Source organism: Carassius auratus, chromosome 27 (assembly GCF_003368295.1).
Source record: "Carassius auratus strain Wakin chromosome 27, ASM336829v1, whole genome shotgun sequence".
Classification (NCBI taxonomy): Eukaryota; Metazoa; Chordata; class Actinopteri; order Cypriniformes; family Cyprinidae; genus Carassius; species Carassius auratus.
In genome coordinates this window covers 15,497,163-15,523,265 of record NC_039269.1, presented here as the reverse complement: position 1 = coordinate 15,523,265, position 26,103 = coordinate 15,497,163, and the positions used below count along the sequence as shown (strand labels likewise).

Genomic DNA, 26,103 nt, shown 5'->3' with positions numbered 1-26,103 from the left:
GTCATTGTTCCAGTGTTGCTTGTCACCCAGGGGTTAGTAGAACTAGATTTCTGGTCAAGCAACGATTTTGGTGGCCTGGTATGGCTCGTGACGTCCACGATTTCGTCTTGGCTTGTTCAGTTTGCGCTATTGGTAAGACTTCCAATCGACCTCCAGATGGGTTACTCTTACCGCTGTCTGTCCCTTCAAGACCCTGGTCCCACATTTCGCTAGATTTTATCACCGCCCTCCCGCCCTCTAAAGGCAATACGGTGATTTTAACCGTAGTGGACCGGTTCTCGAAGGCGACTCATTTTATTCCCTTGCCCAAATTACCTTCAGCCAAGGAAACAGCGGTAGCTGTCATTGACCACGTCTTCCGCATACATGGCCTCCCGACAGACGTGGTTTCTGACAGGGGTCCCCAATTTGTGTCCAAATTTTGGCGAGAGTTTTGTAAATTGTTAGGAGCGACTGTTAGTCTTTCTTCCGGGTTCCATCCCCAGAGCAATGGTCAAACCGAACGAGCCAATCAGGATGTCGAGAGGGTTTTGCGATGTTTGGTTTCCAATAATCCTTCGTCCTGGTGTCAGCAACTCTCAGTTGTGGAGTACGCACACAATTCTTTGCCAGTGTCATCTACGGGCATGTCTCCATTTAAGTGTAGTTTAGGGTACCAACCACCTAATTTTGTCAGTACGGAATCCGAGGTTTCGGTCCCCTCCGCACACGCATTAGTCCAGAGGTGTCACCGCACCTGGACCAGAGCTCGCAGAGCTCTGCTCCAGGCTAGGTCGCGCACCAAGGCTAAGGCCGATCGCCACCGGTCGAAGCCTCCCCGTTACGTCGTCGGTCAAAGAGTGTGGCTTTCTACCCAGAATATTCCTATGCGGTCCGTTTCTAACAAACTTGCTCCCAAATTTATTGGCCCGTTTTCTATTACCAAGATTATTAATCCGGTTACCGTGCATCTTAGCCTTCCTCCAGCGTACAGGAGGATTCATCCCGTGTTCCACGTCTCCAAAATTAAATCGGTGATTTCTTCCCGTCTTAATCCGCCTGCTCCGGTTCCCCCCCCGCCTCGTCTCGTTAATGGGGAAACCACCTATTTGGTTAATCGTATTCTGGACTCTAGACGGAGGGGACGCGGTTTTCAGTACTTGGTGGATTGGGAAGGTTACGGTCCGGAGGAGAGGAGCTGGGTTCCTGCTCGGGACATATTGGATCACCACCTTATAGATGATTACAACCCAGACAGCAAGCAGTTTCGGCCCAGGTCTGGCCCACATCTGGCCCACATGGATTTCATGCGGGCCAGATGTGGGCCGGATCTGGGCCAACACTATGTTGCTGTCTGGGAATCTACAGGTAAAGCAGGCTGGGAACGTCAGGTGACGTCCTAGGGGAGAGGGTACTGTCACGGTAGGAAATCCAGTGTTTCCTCCGTGTCATGTTTTGTTATTGTTTTTGTACTTACGTTGTCTCCATGTGCTCGTTTAGTTGATTGTCATCACCTGGGTGTTGATTGTCTCGCTCCAGCTGATCGTCATCATACCTCTGCTACTTATACTCACCTCGCTCTCTCTCTGTTGTCAGATCCTCTCTTATGTCTCCATGCTCTAGCTGGATTACCGTCCTCCGTGTTTGTGTGCTGGTTTGGATTCGTGTTGTCGTCCGCGTGTCAGTGTTCCGGTCTGTTCCTGGTTCCAACCATTGACCACCTTCACCTGCACCGCTGACTTCACCATCCCGCTCTTCTCACGCCACCGTAGACCTTCCTTGCCATTGCCAACACTCTGGACACTCTTTATCAATAAACAACATCTGATTGCCTGCAATTGCTTCCTCCTCTTTTATCTGTCGTTACAGAAGCTCGCGATTATGGAAAGGGGTGTTACATTTCAGACGAGTGCTTGCGGTGTTCGGCCAATCACAATGCACTGGTTCAGTTGACCAATCAGCAAACTGCGCTTGTCATAAGGAGGGACTTTGTAGAAAACTATGTGTTATAGAGAGGCGGGGCATAGAGGACCTACAAGATTTTATTATTTGAACATTAAAGCATGTCAACATATTCTGTTACACCAAATACACAAAATAATGATCTTTAAAAATGCATCATTTGACCCCTTTAATAATTCATTACTCAAATGTGAAAAATCCATAATTTAGGTAATCTTACGCACAGCAGTACATGATCTGAGAAAGTCTGAGAAATACATTTGCTTTTCTTGTGTGGTTTCTCTACACAAGATGGTGATTTGCCTTGCATTTCATCATTTTCTAAGCACTGATGCTCTTCAGAACAGAGGGAGATTCATTCCCGCTGCTTAAACACTCAAAGTGGACTGAAGTTGGACAGAAATTGTAGGTCTTGTCTATCTGGCCAGCTCTGCTCTGGATATTCACAATCTGGAGCCAAACCACCTGTTCCACTGGCTGTCCTACTCTGTAGCCATTAGAAACATCAGATTCTCAGCCCAGAGTTTCCCTGGAGTAACACTGCCCGTAGAGACGAGGCAGGAGACACTTGGACAGCCTGGCAGAGCTCCACTGCCCACATCAGCCGACTGCCGTCACAGTATGACGGTAAAGCTTGCTCTCACTGTTATTATTCAAATCTATGGTTTAATGAGGCTTACTGGTTAAAGACCTGGGTGGGTAAACAAAAGGGTTTAGGTTCAAATACCACATTTATCACCACTGAGCAAGGCAACTTAACCTCAGTTTGCCACAGGGGGGCATGTCTTAATTGAAGATTTTTCCAGAAAGTCGCTCACAAACATAAAAGCCCAATTTTAAACATGTATTTTAAAAGACTCAAACACACTTTAACATTTGCCCTGAACATGACATGTTCAAACAGATCAAGCACAAGGCTAAATATTTTCAAGGCCTTGCTGTGTTGTTCACTACACCCACACTGATACTTAAAAGTTATTTAAAAAGCATAAACATCATCTCATCTATCATCATCAAGGAGTATAAGACAGCCGCAGAAAATGAAATATCTGCTCATAACAAAACAAGTGAACACATCAAAAGTGCTCACGTTTATTCACTTCAAATCCATTCATCCAGGAAACAATCAGATGTCAGAGTTGCTGGATTCCCATGTCCCTGAAGTCTAATAACAGGCCCAAGATGAAAGTACTGTTCTCAAAAACTTAAAAAAGGACTTCCTTTACAACAAAATAAATATTTTTTAAAGCATAAACGGAAAGAAGACATTAAATTTGACAACTACTTCCACTATAAGTCTACAGCCTGACATATTAATTATCAGCAAACACTTGTTGGTAATTAACAGTCATGACATAAGCTAAATTAGGACATGAGAGATAATGAACAAGCACATGCTGATAATGACAGGAAATTGATTTAGAGGAAGTTTAACAGTACACTAAAAACTAAAATTCCACCACACTACAAGGACACAATTAGCACTTTGTTTAAAAATAATGTGAGGAAGTGTTAATTCCCCACATTCGAATTTGATGCCATTACAGAGAAGACTTTAATTTGATTTCCTCCTCGTTGTTGGGCTGCTGCCACATATGCTTTTGGTGAATTTTCAACTATTAGAATTTACTCCCACAAGGAGTTGAACATTTAAAGATGGACAAGAAAGTCTAGTAAATTATATTCATATACTAAAATCATGCTATTTTGGGGGCTACAATATGGAAACAATATTGAGTATTTTATCATTTATGAATTGAACACAATCACTTGAATTGTACTATTTTTTTTTTAAGCGGGATAAGTGGGAACAAGTTGTGTGTGTGTGTGTGTGTGGTATACTTTCTTCTTATTGAGCATAACCTGTATTGAATAAAGAAATATTCCTTTAAACATGTCACTGTGGAATTGATTTGTCTTTAACCGTCCTGTTTACGTTACCGTTTCTCTTGAAGTGCCCCAGCGTGGATTGCAAATTGTCTACAGCTTTGTTTAATTCACTATTGCTCTGAAGATTGAGCAAAGATGTTAGTGTAATGTTCACTTAAGGTCTTTAAGAGGTAGTATTGATACAGACCATGTGATTCGGTCAGTAAAGTAGAGAGTCATTTTAACTGCTGAAGCAAAAAGGCAGATAATCAAACTCTGGCCGTTCCATTAGCTGACAGTTCAATGCTGAGTGCAATTTTGAATGAAAAATGGAAAGTTTGATTTAAACGTGTGATTTCTGTGATTACTGATCTGTGCACGTCTCTATCCTTTGGTTTCATCATATAGTTGTTTGCTTTCCAATCCAAGTGTTAGTTTGCATGGGCAGAGTGATGTGTTTTCCGTAGATGGAAATTCAATATTTCTTCTGTCCGATAAGCGTTGTGCCTTCAAGAGTTTCACTTCAGAAGACATTAATTAAAATTCCAATTAATTTTTCAATTATAATTATCTCACTTCTCATATTTACTAGAACTTATTCTGATGTTGATTTGTTTAGACTTTATTTTTTCCTCTAGGAAACTGGGCAACTCATTTCATTCAAAGCACAAGGGCTTTATGCACAAGGTAAACAGGATAAGACTTATCGTCAAAGAAAGGCTACAGGCGTCAATGTTTGCATGCAGGTCTTTTGCTGATGTAGGATCGTCAACGAAAAAACAGAAATAAATCAACAATTGTAGTTCAACCTTTATTGGATATGCAATCCTGATTGGACTGGAACCAGTTAGCTCTAAATAAAAAATCTACACCTGACCTAACACTTTCCCTATACACATAACACTTCTTTTTTTCTTTTTTTTTACTCCTTTTTTTTTAGAGGCCTGTAACCTCAGCAACAACATGCCTTGTGTTTTATAACGATTACAAAAAAATCCTTAAATATCCATTTTAAATGGGTCAAAAGACGTTGCTAAAAAGAACATTGTTTTGTGTATTTGGTTTAATGCAATGTGTTTATGCGGTTTAAGGTTAAAAAAAAACATTATTTTCCATATAATGTACATAAATTTTGCTCCTCTATGCACTGACTTTCTGAAAATAATAGATTACGGCTACAGACTCTGATCCTCATTTGCGCCTCATTTGTGTGTGTGTGTGAAATGCGGTGCTGAAGTGAAATAGCTGGGCAGTTTGATAGACGAATTATAATAGGCCGCCTAATAAAAATACAAATAATAATATTAATTATTATTATAATTTAATACATTAATAGGAGAATGAGAGTAATGTGGTCTTGACTATCGACAGAAAAATCTGCTAATCGTCGATATCTCTGACTATCGTCGATACACGATACTATCGTCGATACACGATACTATCGTCTATCGGCACAACCCTAGGTCAAACAACATTCATTTATTCAGTGATATTCTGTGCAGCATATTTTAACAGGATTTTTTTTTTACTTAATGAATCAATATATAGCATAATTGAAAAAACCACAAGAACAGCCACATTCTACAAGAATAAAAAATAATGTCAGTAAGTGGATAAGCTTTTCAAAATGAATAATGATGAATGACACCTGTTCAGAGGGATAGCACACTGAGAGCAACTGTCAGAAACACAGAATGTGATAGAATAAGAAACAAAGAATGGAGTCTTTCTAAGCATCCTTACAGAAACACATCTGCTGCCTGCAAAAAAAAAAAAAAAAACCCTAATGCTTTAAACTTCATACTGTAAAAGCACAGACTACCAAAAGCCCAGACCAAAAACTAGCACTTTTCAGCCCACAGACACTCTTTTCATGATGTGAGTAACAAAAGCTTGACATTCCCCTCAAAGCAGGTCTCATCTTTCCATTGAAATTAAAAAAAAAAAGATTTTATTCAACAGCCAATTCTGATTACATTCAGCATGACATTCAGTTTTAACCAAAATCTGCACCGTAGCTTTTTGTTGAAGTTGGGCCGTGACATTTCCTCACGCTTCTTTTCCACCTACAGTGTTAAGGCAAACTGAAATATCACTGTCAGTGTGCAGCCATTTTTATTCAGAAAGTTTAGTTTAAAAATTGGATGAAATCGAAAATGCCAAGTGCCTTGAGACCACGGCAGCTGAATTTTTTTTTTTAATATATCATTAGAACCACTTGGGGCCATTATTAAAATATATATTTATAAAAATAAATAAAAAAGACTTCTAAAAACTGATTTTCAATATGATACTGCAAAGTTCACAATAAATGGTTCTATTCCATTGGTTCTATTCCAAAACTATGGGATGCACCAATGTTGAATTGATATGACAGGTCATTAATGATGTTTGCATTTGCATCATGAAATGAAATGAAATGGTGGGTAGATCATAACAGAAACAAATAATCTTTGGAAGGTTTGGCTCAATTGGACAAACAAGTTCATATGTTTAGTCATTTCTGCCACAGATTTGTGTCTACATTAATCAGCCCTACTTCAAAACAACCTTGTTTCTTGAACATTGCAAGATCCACTAGGCCCAAAAATCTGAGCGGGCACATCATGCCCATTTTCATCTGAATGTGCCTGACATCTTTGGAGTCAAGTAGATCTTATTACCCCATGTACTCACATACTGTGTACTTCTGAACACTTGTGTAAAGGGTATCTTGGGTGAATATCCCACATCTTGATTCATACAAAGAATGATTTCAGCACACAAATCAAAGGGCAAGCCACATCCTGCTGTGTTGAAAGTTGGCGAGACTATCGAGCCACAACATAACCTTTGAGTCAATACAGGGCAATAAACACTTATTACACAACATATTTTCACGTAATCACACGTCACTGGAGGGTTAAACAATCGAGAACAATGTTTTTACTATCACTTTAGTATTCCAACTAACTCTCACTCTCTAATTTTGCTTTTAAATCACATTAGGTCCCTACGTGCTTTTAACGTGCCATTCAATCGACAGGAAAAAGAGAGAGAGGCAATCTAATCAGCATTCAAAGATGCCATGCCGAGTCCCTCCGACTCAAGCTGCTAAGTCACCAGATAAAGATCTGCCTGACACGCCGCCTTTTAAATAATCCACTTGCAAGTACGCCATTTAAAAATATTAACAGTCCACTTCGAGAAATGGCATGCTCTGTCACTAAAAAAATATGTATGTAAAGAGTGTGAATATCACTAATTACCTAAATGATATAATAGTCCGGATGTCCACACCAGGAACAGCCATATAATAATGAGGCTTTCACTCAGAGCTGCAGCTGGATTGCAGTGATGGAGAATTCAGACACTGATGGCAGGTGATGTTGCAAAAGCATCCTCTGTCAGTTAGCATTTGAGATGCTCCATGAATTCAGTCAGAAGAACTTAACGTTACCATGTTCCCTTTCCAAATTCCTCTGTGTACGACTGGCCGTGCATTCAAACTTACTGGTGTAAACCCAATAGAAGAAAGCAGCTTGAAAATATACTGTACCTCATGATAACCATTCAGCTAATTCAGGTATATTAAAGATGAAGTGACCATTTCTGTACCACGAGCGATACAAACTGCAAAAATGATTTTCAAAATGGATTTCTCAAACAAATTTACCAGTCAGTGTTATCAGACTTTGAAAAGTCATAAAATATTTCACTTCAAAAGAACTTCAAAGCCTTTAGATGAACATTTAGATGAATATCAATGAAGGAAATGTCATTGCTAATCATCTTTGGTCACTGTGGGCAACTGGTGGAGAAACTTGAAGATAAAATTAAAGAATAAAGACTGAATGAATATTTTCTTGTAAAACATACTCTAAAAGTTTTTAGTTTGTTATTTTTCTTTCTTTTTTAACAACTTTGAAAACAAATCTGTACAAAAAAAATTATGAGCAATTTATTACCGAATTAGAATTTTTTTCTAAGCAATGAAATTACTGTGTCTTTTGCTACTAAATATACTTAATATTTTTAAATAGAGTTAATTTTGATTTCAAATATTCATGAGGGTATGTTTGTTGGATGGGAATGATTTAACCCACATGACTAATACATACCACATGGTTTAATAGCAGGTGTAAAAAAAAAAAAAAATGTTCATGTGAATAACCTGTGTGGATCTCGTGTTACTTGTAAGTGTAAATGAAGCTTTAGTGGTTTCAGGCTAAAATACAGAGAGCAAACCCAGAGACTCGCTGCCTGCTGTCTTTCCTTTGAAGCTATTGTGGCAACATTCTTCTCATTCATTAAGAACAGCTGTGAGGTTTCATAGGCTGTTTAAATTCATTTTAATTAAAATGGAGATTATTTATAGCCTCAGATGGAGACCGTGTGACTGTTTTCAGATGCCCATTTATTATCTGAAGCTCACTATATTGAGAACAATAACGTACTGATTTGATGGACACAATTAATATAAAACTGCCTTTTCAGATAAATACAAATCAGAATTGTCTTTGTAGCCCAGTGATCATTCTTCCATGTAATGCTTGTACAGTTTCATGAGGATACTCCACTCTGAAGTGACCTGACATTTTCTGTGTAGTGCAGCAAACAAACTTCTCTGCTCTCATCTGCGCTTTCTGAAGGGAGAACCTTTCAGGAAACTGGTCATCATTTTAACATAATTGCCTGATTAATTAGGGATTGTGATTATTTTACACTATTGTGAACTTCAAATCACACATTACCATATGAAAAGAACCAAAAAGGGGATATGCAAATACTATTTCATAATTATTATATTACAGTAAAACAACATTCAATGTGGCTGGGTTTCAAAATCAACCCAGTGAATGAAGGAAAGTCGACCAAAAATGTAAATGTAGATCAATATATGACATATTATTATTATTATTAGAGTTGATAGAGCATGTAAATTAAAAGAGTAAAACCTGTATATACTAAAATACTTGTATATATGTATTATAGTCCAGTTTTCAATTTAAAATAGTTAGATTTGTTTTTTTCTTCTGATTTTATTCTAAATAAAAACCAGTACTAAAAGTTAATTGTCTTCTGAAAAAAAGTGACACCTTTCATTTATTGTACTTGCACTTTTATCATATTTTCTACGAGTTTTAGTCAAAAAAGGTTCAGGTTCATCAACAAAGGCTAAAATTAATGAAAACTATGTATGTTTAAGTACCATGACAAAAACAGGCAATCAATTTAATTTGTTTATTGTAATCAAACTGTTATCTCAGTTAACTGTTAATGGCTTTAATGTGAAAAATAACTATAGTACTATGAAACACTACAAATAACATAATTGAATTTAAAAGGGAGACGTAGTTCTTTATATATATATATATATATATATATATATATATATATATTTATTTATTTATTTATTTTACTTTCAGTTTACAAAATATTAGGGATGGGCATTTTTGGCAATGTCTCATTTCGATCATCAAATAGGTTTCAAAAACGAGTAATCAAGAGTCGGGCGTGTTTGATTTTTTTTCCAAAAAAAAAAAAGAAATCTTTTCTTAGTTCAAATTATATACATAGTGTTCTATTTTTCTAGTTTTAAAGTTATTTATTATAAATGATGTGAAGTGTACTGTTAAGTGCACTGATGTCAGGCACATTTTGAATAACAAAGGTTCTTTTTAAATTGTTTAATAACCTCCATTATGTTTGTCACATCATTATAAGTGTTTGTTTGTGTCTGTTTATGTATATACTGTATTATATATACAGTAGCACTCAAAAGTTTGGACACATGAAGAAAAAATAATCAATCATCGTTTTCATGATCGATTGTCGATGTCATGGCCGAGTACTCGTCTCAAGCCCTCGATCGCTGTTGCCCCTCCTTACAAAATATGCATAAATATATTTAAGTATTTTGATAGGGCAGAGAGACGACTCAATTATGTCTCTTTCGGTGTGCTCACAACAGGTCTGTCTTAAGAGCTTAAGAAGTTATCATTAAAATCATTTCCCATATGAAGACAATGAATGGGGTTTTTACCCGCAGAGCCCAACTGTTCCACTCTATTTTCAGAACTCACCCCGTACTTACATGTCCGGCTGTACCACAGCATTTAAACTCATCTCAGAAACCAAGTTTAGAGCGGTTTACTTGTAGCTGTCTCTGCACATTACACTGGGAGAGCAGAAAATAATTTACCACTGCAATTGAAAGGCCACATGTATCCTCCTCTGTTCATTACTGGACAGTTTCTCAGTCTAAAGACTAGAAGAGCTGTAAACGGTAGTAGAAATTTCCCAGTAGGCTGCTATGAATGCAGCCTATATGCAAGCAAAACACTTGACCACCCTTATTGATATTCCTTCCGTTCTCATTATAGGAGCTGATTTTCATTTCCATAAGAATGATTATGAAGTGCAGTTTCCTATAGCAACGGAAAGATAAAGTGAGTAGAGAAGAAGGGAAATATTTGGATTAGTGTATGCATGACAGCAGAGGATTTAAGAGCAGAGATGGGGGTTATGACTATTAAAACTAAGACGTGCAATATAAAGGTCACGGATGGGACAGACATGCTGAGAAAAAAAACAAATGGCTACTTCCTATAAAGTACAGTTCCAACACAAACTATTATGCAAAAATGAATTTCTATGATAAAACTGCAAAACAATTGTTTATTTGTGATTTTAGATGCAGTCTTGAGGGCAGGAAGGGGAGAAAAAGTACATACACCAATGCAGGAGATGGGAGCTAACGACTTACAATATCTCGGGTAATAAATCAGAGTTTCATTGTGGCCTAAAGCATTTTCAAACCTATTTGCAAGAGATAATGCCACCAATTCCTTTCAGCCTTAGAGACCCACAAGCCCGGCTCATTTATCACAAGCCTTTTAGGAGAGCGGCCGAACGGCCCTCATCTCTACCTACTAACTAGGTTTATCATCCCCTCTGTTAACACTTATCATTTAATAATTTACATTTCTAAACATAGGGCCTGCACTACCGCTCAAATGATTCAGGGGTGGGGTTTTTTTTTCCCTTCTATTCAGCAATCATTACATTTATCAAAAGTGATAGTATAAGACATTCATTTGCAATCAAATAATTTGTAACTCATGTAAATCATGTTCTTTATATTCATGAAGTTCTCTGAAAATATTTATCATGGTTTTCTCCAAAAAAATAATAAACTGTTTTCAACACTGATAATAATAATACATATTTTCTAAGCACCAAATCAGCATGATTTCTGAAGAATCAAGTGACACTGAAGACTGGCTGCAGGAAATTCAGCTGGAATAAATTAGCTACTTTTTAAAATGGGCTATATTGCAATAAAGAACAATTATTTTTTAATTTACAATAGTAATTTGATTGATAGAATAGACCTATTTGTTTGTACTGTATTTTGATGATCAAATATATTTAGTCATGCTTTCATAGGAGACTTCTTTCAAAAATAATTTCAATTAATTTTAAAAATGTTTACACGCCACACTTTTGAACAGTCATGCATTAATATTCTCACAGTATGTAACATTAAAGCAAATCAGATTTGAAAGATATGGCAGGGGGCATCATGTCCAGGTATGAGTCATACTGACTACATTTTTGTGGTGTTTCTTGAATTCTGCTTTAGGAGCTTAACAGACGTCACTAGTGCTGGTTTAAAAAAAATTGTTATCTCAATATTAATAGAATCTTTACGGAATGATATTGATTCTTCAATCCCAAGAACCGATTAGTTTAGCATGTTTTCAGTTAATGGACGAAAAGTTGAAAGGCACCTCCCATCAAATATATCGCAAATATTATATAAGGGGGCATTTTGTTAAATATATGCACCATATAACATATTCATTATAAATTTTACTGTTCTTCAATGTTTAATTTATGTTTAAATAAATCCATCAAGTTTTTATGACAGCCACCATTATGTTTATATATATATATATATATATATATATATATATATATATATATATTAGGGGTGTAACGATACGCGTATTCGTATTGAACCGTTCGGTACGACGCTTTCGGTTCGGTACGCGGTACGCATTATGTATACCGAACGGTTCGTTGGAGTAATTAATTATATTTGAAAAAAAAAAAAAGAGAGAGAAAGAAATATAATGATATGCGTTCAACAAGGTAGCCCAATAACCCAAACAACGTAACAGGCAACGCCCCTGACACTCCCGAAGAAGAAAAAAACACCATCTTATATGTTTATGTTAGGCTACTCAGCAGGCGCTCGCTCACTCAGTACGCGCTGAAGGCTCGTTGCAAAATAGCCAATGCGTTTAACAGACTAGAAATGAGAAGATCCTCCAATAACCAACAGGTCTGGTGTTTGGGTGCACTTTGGATTCCCTTTAAGCTATAATGGTGATGGCAAGAGAGTGGTGGATAAAAAAACAACGGTATGTCGCATCTGCAACATGACAGGGTACACCAGCGGGATTACAAAAAAAAAAAAAAAAAAAAAACAGCGGGAATATCTGGGATATATGCGTCAGTACTATCTGGGAAAAGACAAAAAAAAGGAGAAACATGCACGCAGCAAACTATCCCTGCAGCATTTAGAAACTATAGCTTACAGGGAATCCAACCCAAACACCAGACCTGTTGGTTATTTTAGGATCTTATATTTCTGGTCTGTTAAATGCATTAGACATTTTGCAACGAGCCTTCAGCGCGTGCTGAGTGAGCGAGCGCCTTAGGGGCCGTTCACATATCGTGCCTAAAAACGCATGGAAAACGCTAAGCGCGTCTTTCTCCTGAGGCGTCTGTCTTTGCTAAGCAACAATGACGTGCTCTCTCCATGAGACGCGGAAATTTCAGCGAAGGATAAATGGATTTGCAGCTCTAAAAATCGCTTGCAGTAGCTCTGCTACTGAATTTATTTCAAAATTGCAATCCATATACAACTATGATCAGCTGTTCCTTCATCTTGGCTGAGCTCTCAACGTTGTTACGGGAAAGGATGAAGCTGATTGGTTGGTTCTTGTCACATGACCCGCGGTGCGCTTGCGGCATTCTGAAAAGTTGAGATGTTTTTACATTTTGCTGTATCTAAAACGTATCGAACCGAACCGAACCGAACCGTGACATCAGTGTATCGTATCGAACCGAACCGTGAATTTTGTGAACCGTTACACCCCTAATATATATATATATATATATATATATATATATATATATATATATATAACTAATTGAAGCAGAAATATTATGTAATTGTAACTTTATTATTTAAAAAAAAAAGAGAATTGTAATTTTAAAACATTTTAACCTTCAATATTAATGCAGAACCAACTGACTCACGTGTATATTTTACAGCATTACTTGAGTTTTCTTTTATTTTGAGAAAATTTGTGATGTACTGTACCTGGTATATATATATCCAAAATAATCTATATTGAATTGAATCAAATAGCATCGCAAGCCTTTGAATGAGAATTGAATCGAATCGTGGAATTTGTGTTAAACCCCAGCCCTAGATGTCACTATAAACACTGATGTATTACAAGCAGCATGAGGACTCCTCCGAATTATTCCTGCAGGTATGGACCAAAATGAGGGTGAGCATATTACACTGACATCACTTATAAGTGAACTATCATTTTAACAATCATTTCTGGCCTCCCTCACGTAACTAATAATGACGGGCTGTCAGGTTCACACTGAAAGGTCATTAATAGAAGTGCTAATGATTTCTGACACCTCTTTCAGTTATCATTTTAACCTAATAATCAACATATCGCAGTCTTTCAAACTAGTAGAAGGTATCCATCACATTCCACTTCTTGTGCTTTACTCTGATTTGGACCATGACTTGAGCACATTAGGTGGTCAGCTGTGACTAATACTCCACATGCTGAGGTGACAATTTGTGTCACAGCGTCTGCATTTATTTGCACTGTACTCCTTACAGCCTCTCCGTTTTGTCCTCTGCTGGAATGATTATCTTTACCTTTCTTATATTGTTGTCTGAGAACAAATCTACTCCTCGTCAGGTGCCTTCCACTGTATATTCAACTCCAGAGCACTCTTCAAATGTATACCTGCAAAGCATCTGTAGACTTCCAATAGTTCCTCATTGATAAGAAATAGCCATAAAAGAGATATTTATGACATAATGTTACAAGAAACTCTCACATATTCTGTGGGAAAAACATACTGGCATTCAGACATCCCAGGAACAAGATTCTGACAGAGTCTTTATGAGTTTCTCATTGCTTTACCTTGGTCAATTTTATGAGTCATTTGCTTCCTGTTAACGTCTGGATTAAATCCAATCATGGCTTTCTGAGAAACAGTCCAGTCCTTCAGTATGAGTGAGAGACATCCGGTGTAGTGTTTCCAGACATTCAGTTTGACCACAACATCACTTGCGGTTTATGAAATGATTATGACAGTAGCTCAAAAATATAAAATCAGTAGAATCCAGAAAGTCTCAAAGTTAGACTGTCTGCAAGTGCATTACAGTAATTACAGAGCAAAAGATCACACAAAGCATTATAATCATCTCTTGGCTTGAAAAAAGCTTCCACTAAAGTAATTTGCACTTTCTTTATCTGCTCTAAACCAGTTATAGTAACAAACGTACTTATCACAGCTCAACAAAAAAATATTTTATTTGCGCGCCCAATTGGTCCAGTAATTCACTAGCTTTGAGGCACAAATAATATTGTTATTTAAATTATAATAAAAATAAAAATAAGGGCCAATAAGCGATTACATTTTTATTTTCAATTAATTACATGATGTGGCGATTAATTAAACTAATTATTTGCAAATTGATCGCACATTGATTTTGGATGAGAAATTACTCCCTAAATATAATTTAAAGTCAATCTTGTATAAAGCATCAAGCACACATGTGACCCTGCAGCACAAAACCAGTCTTAAGGGTCAATTATTTTAAATTTCTAGATATTTAGAGATATCAAATATTACCGTATTACCGTATTTTCCGTCACACTTTTTTTTCATGGTTTGGCCTGTCCTGCGACTTATAGTCAGTTGCGACTTATTTTTCAAAATTAATTTGACATGAACCAAGAGAAATGAACCAAGAGAAAACATTACCATCTACAGCCGCGAGAGGGCGCTCTATGCTGCTCAGTGCTCCTTTAGTCTAGACTGAGACCATAGAGTGCCCTCTCGCGGCTGTAGACGGTAATGTTTTCTCTTGGTTCTTGGTTCTTAATAAATGCGACTTATAGTCCAGTGCGACTTATATATGTTTTTTCCTCATCATGACGTATTTTTGGACTGATGTGACGTATACTTAGGTGCGACTTACAGTCCGAAAAATACTGGTATATGTTATATCTATATTATATATAGATGATATTATATATCATCTGAAATCTGAATAAATACGCTTTCAATTGATGTATGGTTTGTTAGGATAGGACAATATTTCGCCGAGATACATTTGAAAATCTGGAATCTGAGGGTGCAAAAAAATCTAAATATTTAGAAAATCACCTTTGAAGTTGTCCAAATGAAGTTCTTAGCAATGCATGTTACTAATAAAAAATGGTCCAGGGTCACACATTACAAAAAGTAGTTTCAGCAAGAAATATTTTGTTTGATCAAATTGATTACATACTCTTTTGGACCATGAGGGTGAGTAAATGATGACACAGCTGTCATTTTTGGGACGGTGAACTATACCTTTAATAATTTATTTTATAAATTGTATTATTATAACTATGGAAATATGAAATTATTTCATGAAAGTATACTCTAAATAATAATCTAAAACTGCCAGTAGGTGGAGGTATATGTCTTAATGATTAAGTTTATTCATTCATCTGATTTGTTCAAATGTTTGCAGATATTTAAGAAACATGCTAAGTTAAAAGATTTATCTAAAAACCAATGCTACAGTAAATATTCTCCTTTGAAAATGTGCGTTCCAGGGCCAGTCTTTGTCAGTGTCAGTCTTTGTTTTGGTTTGGTTTGTGAAATCCTCCCACTGTCAGTTTACCCAATTATATTTCGGCACCACAGGTTGCCAGTTGGCAGAAAATACAGTGTATTTCATTTAATTCATCGTCAAGTGTGCTCGTTTCTATTTGTGTTGTCAATCTGGCAACCTGTGTGTGCGTCAACTCTGAGGAGGGACCGGGTGAAAAGACCCCTTTCCGATATTTTGAATTTGGACTTTAATATCTTTTTGCCCCATATCTTGAATTTCAGGGACATTCTAACTATGTTCTCTAGGCTCCATCACACAGTGAGCTGTTGCCCTGCCTCATATTTTTCATCAATTATTGATGTCAATCATGAATTGTCAGATGACCCACATGTCTGGGGTGTGGAAAGTCTGTTAAATGCGTTGATAATTTTAACGCGTTATTTTTCACTAATCTAATTAATGCATTAAATTGCCAGCCCTAATAAAATTTTTATAATACATTTAACAGTACCTACTGCCTCGTTTTCAGGACTAACACAAGGTCATTTATATTTTGAGCCCTAAAAATTAGGCTAATCATGTTTATTTGAAAAAAAAAAAGGAGTTTCTGCAGAGCTCAGTCTTTGAATATAAATTTTACATACATGAAAAACCATCCATCATTTTGCCATGGTTGCTTTTCTGTTTAAATGGTCTCTTCTTGTATTTGACCGGAGGACAGACACAGTTGGAAAAAGGGGGGAGCCCTTCTGTGATGGTTGGGCAGTCACCAGCACCCCCTCTAAGCCAGGACTCCCTCGGTCTTCTCCATCTGGCACACCAGTGGGAAGATAAAGTGCCAGAACTGCATCTTCCCATTCTCCTGCATGCTGCTTCCTCTTGTCCTCATGATACAGTCTGGAGACTGCACTCAGTGGGACACAAACACATAAAAATCTAAACCTTTTGCATCAAAAACTACAAACCCTGTCCATACTCAACAGAAACAGCTTAAGACAGCACCTACTGTAGCTCCCTTCAACACTACTGAAGCAGTTGCTGTATGATCTGTGGAAGATTTCTTTCTATAATGACTGACAGAAAACGGACTTGTTTTCTGCATTCAGCCAGGATGAATTGAGAATATTCCACAGTTCACTCCAAAAGTGACCATCCAGTGAGAGGAGAAAGTGCTAGTGGAGGTATTTTGCGGAGCAATAAATACAAATGTTTACTAAAATAAAACGAACACAGATTTGTTTCAGAGCATCTGGTCAGTGCTGACCTTTTGATTTTGAAGCTGGACTGCAATTACGCCCTACTTTACTAAACCATCCCTACATTGTGAATACCAATACTGATTAACCAAGCAAATAAGAATAAAGTCTTTAAACTGAAGAAACTGACCCGAGTCATATCTAGATACTAAGGACAAAAAAGATGATTTTCAAATCTTCACTGATTTTAAAACTGACTGATTTGAAGACCACAGACTTAAAGGGATAGATAGTTCACCCAATAATTCTGTCACTAATTACTTACCCTCATATCCATCCAAACCTGTAAGACCATCATTCATCTTTGGAACATAAATTAAGATATTTTTTATGAAATCCAAGAGCTTTCTGACCCTGTATAGACAGTGACATAGCTCAGTATAAAATCATTACATCTAAAGAGAGTCCCTGTAAACCACATTGATTTCCAGTAAAAATAACAGCATTGTGATATGTAAAAAAAAAAAAAAGATCCAACAATAATACAATAAATACTGACACGGTAAGGTAGTAAGGACATCGTCAGTCAGAATAGTGCGTTTGTTTAGCCAATCAGCATACACACGTCACAGTTTATACCTATAGCACTGTTTTAGACCCTACTACCCCAAATGGAGTTCCTAGAACTAAATCCGTTCCCAGTTCCTACGGTGCTAAACGCCAAAAAGCGGGTACTTTCGCCAAAAGTTCTAGGAACTATGAAAATGTTCCTCCGGTGCGAAAGCCCCTTAAAAGGTTGACCACTTGTCTTGAGTAACCATGCTATCAACAGGGTAAGTAACTATTTTTAAAGGGGGAACTTCCATTCCCACAGCCCACATATGTTTTCTCCAATTCATATTTTAGGACATCTCCACCCACTTCCACTAAACTGTCCTGTTTGACAGAATTGGCCTCTATATAATGTGTTCTACACCCACTATTATTGGTTTTGTGAACATCTTAACTCTGATGCCGCAATAATGCTTAAAAGCAAGCACTTCAATCCAAATCACTGTTTTGACAGTCAAACCACCTACACCAACTGGAAGTCACAGTAATCTAAACAGAGCCGCACAAGAGCCTCCCTTATCAATATTCAAAGAGGCCTTCAGCAAATTTTTTAATTGTTAAACACACAGGGCCATTAATGCTGCATAAACGTTAAAGAATCCTCTCTATCAGTACTGCGACTCGCAACTCCCTCAACATTCATCTTCCTGAGTGACAGCACGCGGGACCAAATGCATGTCAATATGACAAGCGGCTGCCTGAGTTTATTGGATTATTGAAAATCGGGGTGACAGAAAAGAGTAGCAAGAAATGAATCAACAAAGACAGCGAGGGAAACCGTGTACGTGTGTCTGCGTGTTTGGATCAGGATATGGAGGGGGAGGTCACCTTCACACGACTCTCTGGCAGTAATCGTACCTCGGACACATTCTTATGCCTAATGGAGCCACCACAATGGAGACGGAGCCTGGTGACTAACGAACTAATCTAATAAATCACACACAAAACCACAAACTTGACATGGCTTGTAGCATCATCTGTGCACTACAAGAGCTAGGGGTGGGCGGTATGAGTAGAATCTTATATAATGGAACGAGTAATATCTAGAAATATTAAAGTGTTAGAAAATATGATACCTTTATAATTATTTTTATGTTAAGGCAGATGTCCAATAAATCAACTAAATAAACCTCTACACTATTTTGTCTAAATAAATAAAAAATATATATGTTTTAAGTGCAACAATTAAATTTAAGCATCAATTCATTATAACGTACAGTATAAAAAAAAAAAAAATATATATATATATATATATATATATATATATATATATATATATATATATATATATATATATATATATATATATATATATATATATATATATATATATATATATATATTTGGGTTAGAGTTAAGGAACAAACAACCTGAATAGCTCAGTATAAAATCATTACATCTAAAGAGAGTCCCTGTAAACCACATATACAATTATGTGTTTGATTTCCAGTAAAAATAACAGCATTGTGATATGTAAAAAAAAAAAAAAGATCCAACAATAATACAATAAAATATAAAAAAAGAAGATAAAAGGGGGTCTTCATCTCAACTGGTTTAGATGAAGACCTAGTGTCTGCATGCATAAACAGCTGCTTCACATCATGCAATAACTACAAACAGTGATGCATTGCAAACATGGCTGATTGAGCCAGGAGTGATGCAATGAGTCAGTAAATGCACATTTGCAAACCTGTGACCACAAATCAGTTGCATTGTTAAATAGCATGCAAGAAGCAACATTTCTATGAACCTGGCAACCATAAATAAAATCGGTTGATATTTTCATGTCATACTGTCCAGCCATAGCATGAGACATTAAAGAGTTCACGTTTTATTTCTGGTGTCAAACACTGAATTATAATCAAATATCACACACCTATAGGCAAGCACCGATATTAACAAGCGTCAAAAGAATCGGCTTTCACATTTGAACAAGATGGAACCAATAACAGAGCTGGCTTTCAAAAGTACAACTTGCTGAGTAAGGTCTCTTTCTTTGCTCAGATACTCTCCAATATAAATCAGAACAGGGCCTATCCAATTACCTCACAGCATAAACCATTAAAGGTGTAATTTAAGCAAATAATGTAGAACTTAAAACATGGGGGGCTCCTTGAAATAGGCTCAGCTACCGTTCTTATAAAAGGTTTGGGCCGTTTCTGGCCCAAAGTCTGTTTCCACTTTTCGTTAAATGGAGATGTCCCATAAAACTGTGGTGTAAATGGTTTATAATCCCACCAGCAGGCCCACTAATGGAGAACCTGTTTTCAATCAGCAGCCAAATTACTAAATAATTAGCTTCCAGACACTTAACTTCTTCACAGGCCTCTAAACACAGAAGAGGCTGTGAAACATGGAAACTTTGTCATTTCAAAATGACAGCATCTTGGGTAGAGAAAACACAATGAGTGACTTCCAACTGGCATTCGTAGGGTCATGGGGACCCAGAGGAAAGTGAGCAACAGAAGTTAAAAGGCCATAAGTGAAGTTTACAAATGATGGTCACTTTAAAGGAGTAGTGAACTCGTGTTTGTAAAGATTCACGATCAAGTCCTTGTGATTCATTTTGAAATCTTGCAAAATTATAATTTATTCGAAAAGCAAATGTCAGATATAGCCTAGGCCTAATTTTTTATTTGTTGACTTTTACCACGTAGACCAACACCAGATGGAGAGACAGTATTGAATTTTAAATGCATTTGAAATAAAGACAATATTCATTTATTATTATGCACTAAATTTTTGAGGGAAGCAAGAAAGACACCGTTGTGTTCAAGGGCAAAGAAATTAAATGTAGTATTTCTTTCAGCAGCTTGTGACCTTCTTGGAGTGAACAGAACTTCCCTAAAAAAACTGAAACTTTTACAACACTGAAAATATTTTGACCACACTGACTGTGCCACATTACTCCTTAAAAGTGTCGACTAGGCGGAATTGTTTAAATAAAAAATCTCCCATGCCAGAGCCCCATGTGCCACTGAGAAGTCCAAAATGCTCTCAGTTCCCAGATATGACTCCTATAAATGTTGATCCCCGACACCACAACCGATGCATTACAGAAATAAAATCTCTCATTAGAGCCCCTGCCTTGAAATTACCCCAAATTCAGCGCATATGGAAACCATAAGACAGCGTCAGCAAGGGGGAAGTTTGCACCAAGTGGCTTTTCAGCATGTGGCAACAGAGGGCCGAGAATTTGGAACATGCCAGTTAGTTCCCTCTACCAAAATAAAAGAGGTAAAAGGGTATAATATGCCAAATTATATACTGACACCAACAAAGCTGCTAAAAATACTCAAAGATCCATTAGAAACAAATGCATGTCTTGCTTACAGGGCATCTGCTATGGTTTCGTGCTATTTACTGACACCTACCATGACTCTTGCATTATTCATGTAAAACATGCTGACATGCAGTTAATGTATCCACAAAATCATTTTCAGAAACATCTTTTTTAGTATTGGATTTTACTTCAGCAGGTCACAGTGATTGACTGTATTGTTCAATCATTCACCAAAGCAACAAATACAATTACCGTACATAAATGTGCATGTGTGTGCTACTGGGGGCGATATTCATCTTTATGCCTGTCAAAATACAGACCACAAATGTGACCCTGGTCATAAGGGTCAGTTACTCGAAACTGAGATTTATAAGTCATCTGAAAGCTGAATAAATAACCTTTCCATTGATGTATAGATTGTTAGGATACTATGATATTTGGTTGAGATACAACTATTTGAAAATCTGCAATCTGAGGGTGCAAAAAGAATCTAAATACTGTGAAAACCGCCTTTAAAGTTGTCCAAATTGACCAAAGATCTTAGCATTGCATATTACTAATCAAAAATTCGTATTTATAGATATTTACGGTAGGCAATTTAAAAAAATACATTCATGGAACATGATCTTTACTTAATATCCTAATGATTTTTGGCATAAAATCTGTAAAGAAAAAAAATAAAATCTCACAAATATAACAGAAAAATCGATAATTTTGACCCAATTTTTGGCTATTGCTACAAAAATTTCCCGGCGACTTAAGACTGGTTTTGTGGTCCAGGGTCACAAATGTTCTCTGTTTAGCCCAAGGAGCCATTCTGTCTTTATGAATAAATCCAGAACTGACAGAATATTAAACTAATTACACAGACCAAATGAACAATAGTACCAGAAGACTGCACAGGATCAAGGAAACGATGTTGTCTTTGGCCAAATTATTCCAGACTTCTGATGCAATTGCATGAAACTTGCTCAGTCTTGAGCTCCTCCAGATCTTTTGATATTGCTGATATGCTTCATGAGCGCTCTGAAGTTCCTCATATATGCTGGTTTGCTTGTTAGTTTGTTTTTAATCAATAAAAACTCTGGACTGTTGAAAGCTTTGCCCGCAGCTAGCGTTCACGTATGGTCATGTATATTATAGGCTTCCTGCTTAAAATAACTCCTGGCGTATAGAAGTGCTGTGTGGAAGGACCTTGAAAAGGGCAACAAAACCAGCATAACAAATAATTATGCATAATGTCAATAGCATAACAAGAGTGGCATTGTTCTGCTGCATAAGTGATATTAAAGGGACAGTTCACTCACAAATTAAAAGTCTGTCATCATTTATTCACACTTATGTTGTTTTAAACCTCTTACTTTCTTCAACAACAGAAGTGTTAGGCATGATTGTGAGAAAATGACAGCCTCAGTCATCATTTATAACGTCTGGTAATAAGATGCTATGAAACTGAAAGGTACAAGACTGCCATTCTGCAGAAAATATCCTTTTGTGAAAAAGTGGTAAAGATGCGAACAACATAAACGAGTAAATATAGGATTTTGATTTTGGGTGACCTAGCGTTTTAACACGCACGAGCTTTACTTCTCGTTTAATTCTCATTGACACGTTTCTGTGAAGCCCCACCAAAAACAGGTCAAATAAGACTTTCTAAAAGAGTTTGATCAGTTTCGTAAAATATTACGATTTGGAAACGCACAAACTCATTATGCGATGTACTGACGTTTGATTTTAATGCGATTAGAAATACTGAACTCAGCAGACATCGTCTTTGAAGGCACCCTACGGCTACGTTTTGGTGAAAACTGAAAAAAAAAAAAAAGACCAATATGTCTGTATAATAATCTATGTGGGAGTGTGCGTTTTAAAATATGCACGCTCATCCACAGACGGTGGCATCTTGGAGAAAAAAAATGCACAATCTTGTCCATGTACGTGTTTGGAATTAATTTCTGTACGCTTTTTCATAATCACACAAGACTGAATCAGTTCAAATGTATGCACATGTAAACAAAACATTGACACGATTGCACAACACTAATATGTGGCATATTTTACATGAGATGAAGCATCTTTGGAGAAGTGAGCTCGCTCACGGTCAGCATAGTGACATAAGAATATCCCGCGACACTTGTTCTGTATGTTTGTCTTTTACCCCAGAAAATATGCGCCGGGTATTATCGAATACATGTTGTGGTCATAGTTCAGCTTCTCAGCTCATCATTAGTAAGTGCATTTGCATGACAGAACTATATTGCTCCTTGCACTTGCTCTTAGACCACGAGGCACCAAAATTAGAGTCACTGCAAGAAAATATAATCAGTTTTTCTCATAACTGCTATTCTGGAAGAGGAACTCGCCTACAGTGGTCTTGTGTTTAAAGCACCCTAAACTAAAGATATGTAAGTTTTTTAATCGCTCGGTTAGCTAACGTACACTAGCTTAGCCGACGTCAACTCACCCGTTAGTTTAAGAAATACTAGAATTTCGCGATTGCTCCAAACCTCGTGGCTGAAAAGCGTGCTCGTTAATGCAATTGATAATCACTTTCAAATTAGTGCTTAATGTCGAGCAAGTGTCAATAACAAGTCCGAACGAAGAAGGAAACGCGTTGAACTCACCGTCTCTCCGTTCCGCCGCGGTTTGCATTTCTTTCCGTGCTCGGCAACCGCTCGTTTCACCCGGTTCAGTTGGCCACGTACAAATCCACTTTTAAAATAGACTGGAAAATTCTTTGATTCCACAGAGTAACGACTCTTCCTTTACTAATGTGCCACGCGGCTGTTATAATCCCGTTATTAAAACTGTTTTCTATAACTACGGTAGAGTGGAAAAGCGTCTATTGTTGTGAATCCAGAGTTTGTGTCTCACGGACTTCTGCTCCAGAGCGCTCGGAGACTCTCTGCTGGTCTGCCTGCCTACAGTCCCCTCAATCACGCCGTCTCCCTCCCTGCCTGGCAGGCTGGCTGACTTACAGGTTGCTAGCGCGCATTTTCGGAAACATTCGTGACCATTCGGCCGTTCACGAATCGATTACATTAGTCCCCGCTTAGATTAGTGTGGTTGCTTTAAGAGGGGCAGGTATTTAGTGGGGTTTAACCTAAACCAATCCAGATATTCAATTAGATTTAACCTAAATAAAATGCATGTAATCAAAGATGGTATGTAATAATTTTAATGTATTATATTACAATATCCATTAGCCCAGTCCTCACACACACACACACACACACAAAACATTATTATAGAAGTTGACATTGTCCATGGGAAATAATTTGAATATTATATAATTTCAGTAAAATAATAGTTAAATGAATTGAAATAATTAAATAATATAACTTTAAATTAAATGTGTAATGAATCCCTGTATAATTACAGGTGGCTAGAATAATTTTCCTTTCAAAAAAGAATGATTAACTTTAACTAGGCTACTTGAAATTAAGAAACATATCATGTCCAGCGGTCTATTCATTTGTCATTTTTGGCCAGATGGATTCAGTGCTCTCAGATCCTAATAGCGATGTAGAAACATTTTTCGAGTTCCAACTTCTGAAGCAAGAGAAAGTGAATAATGGATTGACATTAAAGTAGTCAGACACACTTTTAAAAGGTATCAGTTACATGCTCTTTTAATTTAAGGCAGAGTAATTTTAGTGGATTTTAGTGTTCATTTGTTGAAATTGGGTTGCAAAAAATATGCCCAGTAAAATAGATAATATAGCTTGCAGAAACTGGAAGAAAACACATATTTATTGGCTGATGAATTTTGCAGAATAACTATCATGGCAAGACATGAAAAATGCACAAAACACATCCAAGGTCAAGTCTCAAGGAAGGATTTGTATGGTGTGTGTGACAACAAATAGCAATATGGTGGCATCATCATACATGCACAAATGTCTGGCCAGATCTATATAGCATAATGGTATCAAAATAACAAAGCTGTGTCGGTCCAGCTATGGGTGTTTTGGTGTCCTCTCAAAAATCCTTTGGCAGCAGCTGAAACTAAGCTCACTTAAAGGCTGGCTGAGAAATGGAAAGCAGAATCCTCTTGACAGGTAAGGGATGCCACACCTCAGGATTAAGATGTACTGTTGGTGATTTTGAAATGTGAAATATTAATCAATTCCATCTAGTGGGATTTGCTCCCCTGAGAAAGCTGTCCGTATGACGGAGGATCCTGTTATCTAATAGTTTGGGACATTTTAAGAATGAAAACTATGTTACTATATGTTACTATAACCATCACAGCACTCGCAGTTGATGTTTTCAAGCTGTAAATGTTCTCCTTTTTTGTTTTCAACGATGAATGTGAAGGTTGTCAATATGCACTGATATGTACTAAATATGGTGACTTTGATGGTGTGTTATTGAAAAATCAAAGCTAGAATTTTCGGTAGTGAGATGAGCAGCACTGATGAGAGAAGAAGATGTCAGAAGAAGAAGAATGTAAGACTTCCAGAGTGTGGCAGCGGTGCAAGTCAGTCAGATTATCAAGTGAGAGATGTCATCGGAGTGAGCGAGGATCATCTTTAATTGGCTGATTTTAACAGAATAAAATGGAATGGTTTCAAGTGCATATAAAGGCATATCATTCAAAATATGGTAAAATTGACATATTGATTTGTTTTGATGTCTTTCTCAAAAGCTATGTTCGCCCAAAAATAAAAAATAAGTCATTAATTATTCACCCTCATTTCGTTCCAAACTCTTAAGACCGTTATGTTCATCTTCGGAACACAAATTAAGATTTTTTTTTTTTTTTTTATAAAATCCAAGAGCTTTCTGACCCCTATCAGTCTTCACGTTTTTTAATAAAGTTATTTTTATTTAATTTTTGTGTGTGTGTGTGCACAAAAGGTATTCTCGTAGATTCATAAAATTAAGGTTGAACTAATGATATCACAGGACTATTTTAATGATGTCCTTACTATGTAATAATTTTCATTTTTGGCTGAACTATCCCTTTAATATACAGTAGTATGTATAAAGGAGCAAGTATACTGTATGTAATGGTATATTGTATATAATGAGAACCTAATTTGCCACAATTAACATTGCAAAGTTCGTCTTGCCTGTAGCTACTCAAATCTTTTATTTGACAGCTGTAGCACAAGCTTCTAGTTCAGTACGATTGGGGTCTGTTTAAGTAACGTCATCCGTTCTGATCCTGTTATCACCGTCAGACTTTCCTCCACATATAGGGTTGCAGGAGTCATTTCTTCTCCAGAAAGCCTTGAGGGAATCTGCTTTTTCATGTTCTTTTGAGGGAGCCA

General features: G+C 36.9%; 1 protein-coding gene across 1 annotated transcript in view; it reads right to left on the bottom strand.

Annotated features, from left to right (window-relative positions):
* The window catches only part of ptprfb (protein tyrosine phosphatase receptor type Fb), a 188,379-nt gene extending 164,616 nt beyond the window's left edge, over positions 1-23,763 (bottom strand). Inside the window, exon 1 of the mRNA XM_026206114.1 lies at positions 23,449-23,763. The gene's annotated coding sequence lies outside the window, so the exon portion shown is untranslated. The remainder of the gene's footprint in view (positions 1-23,448) is intronic.
* Between the last annotated feature and the right edge of the window lie 2,340 nt (positions 23,764-26,103).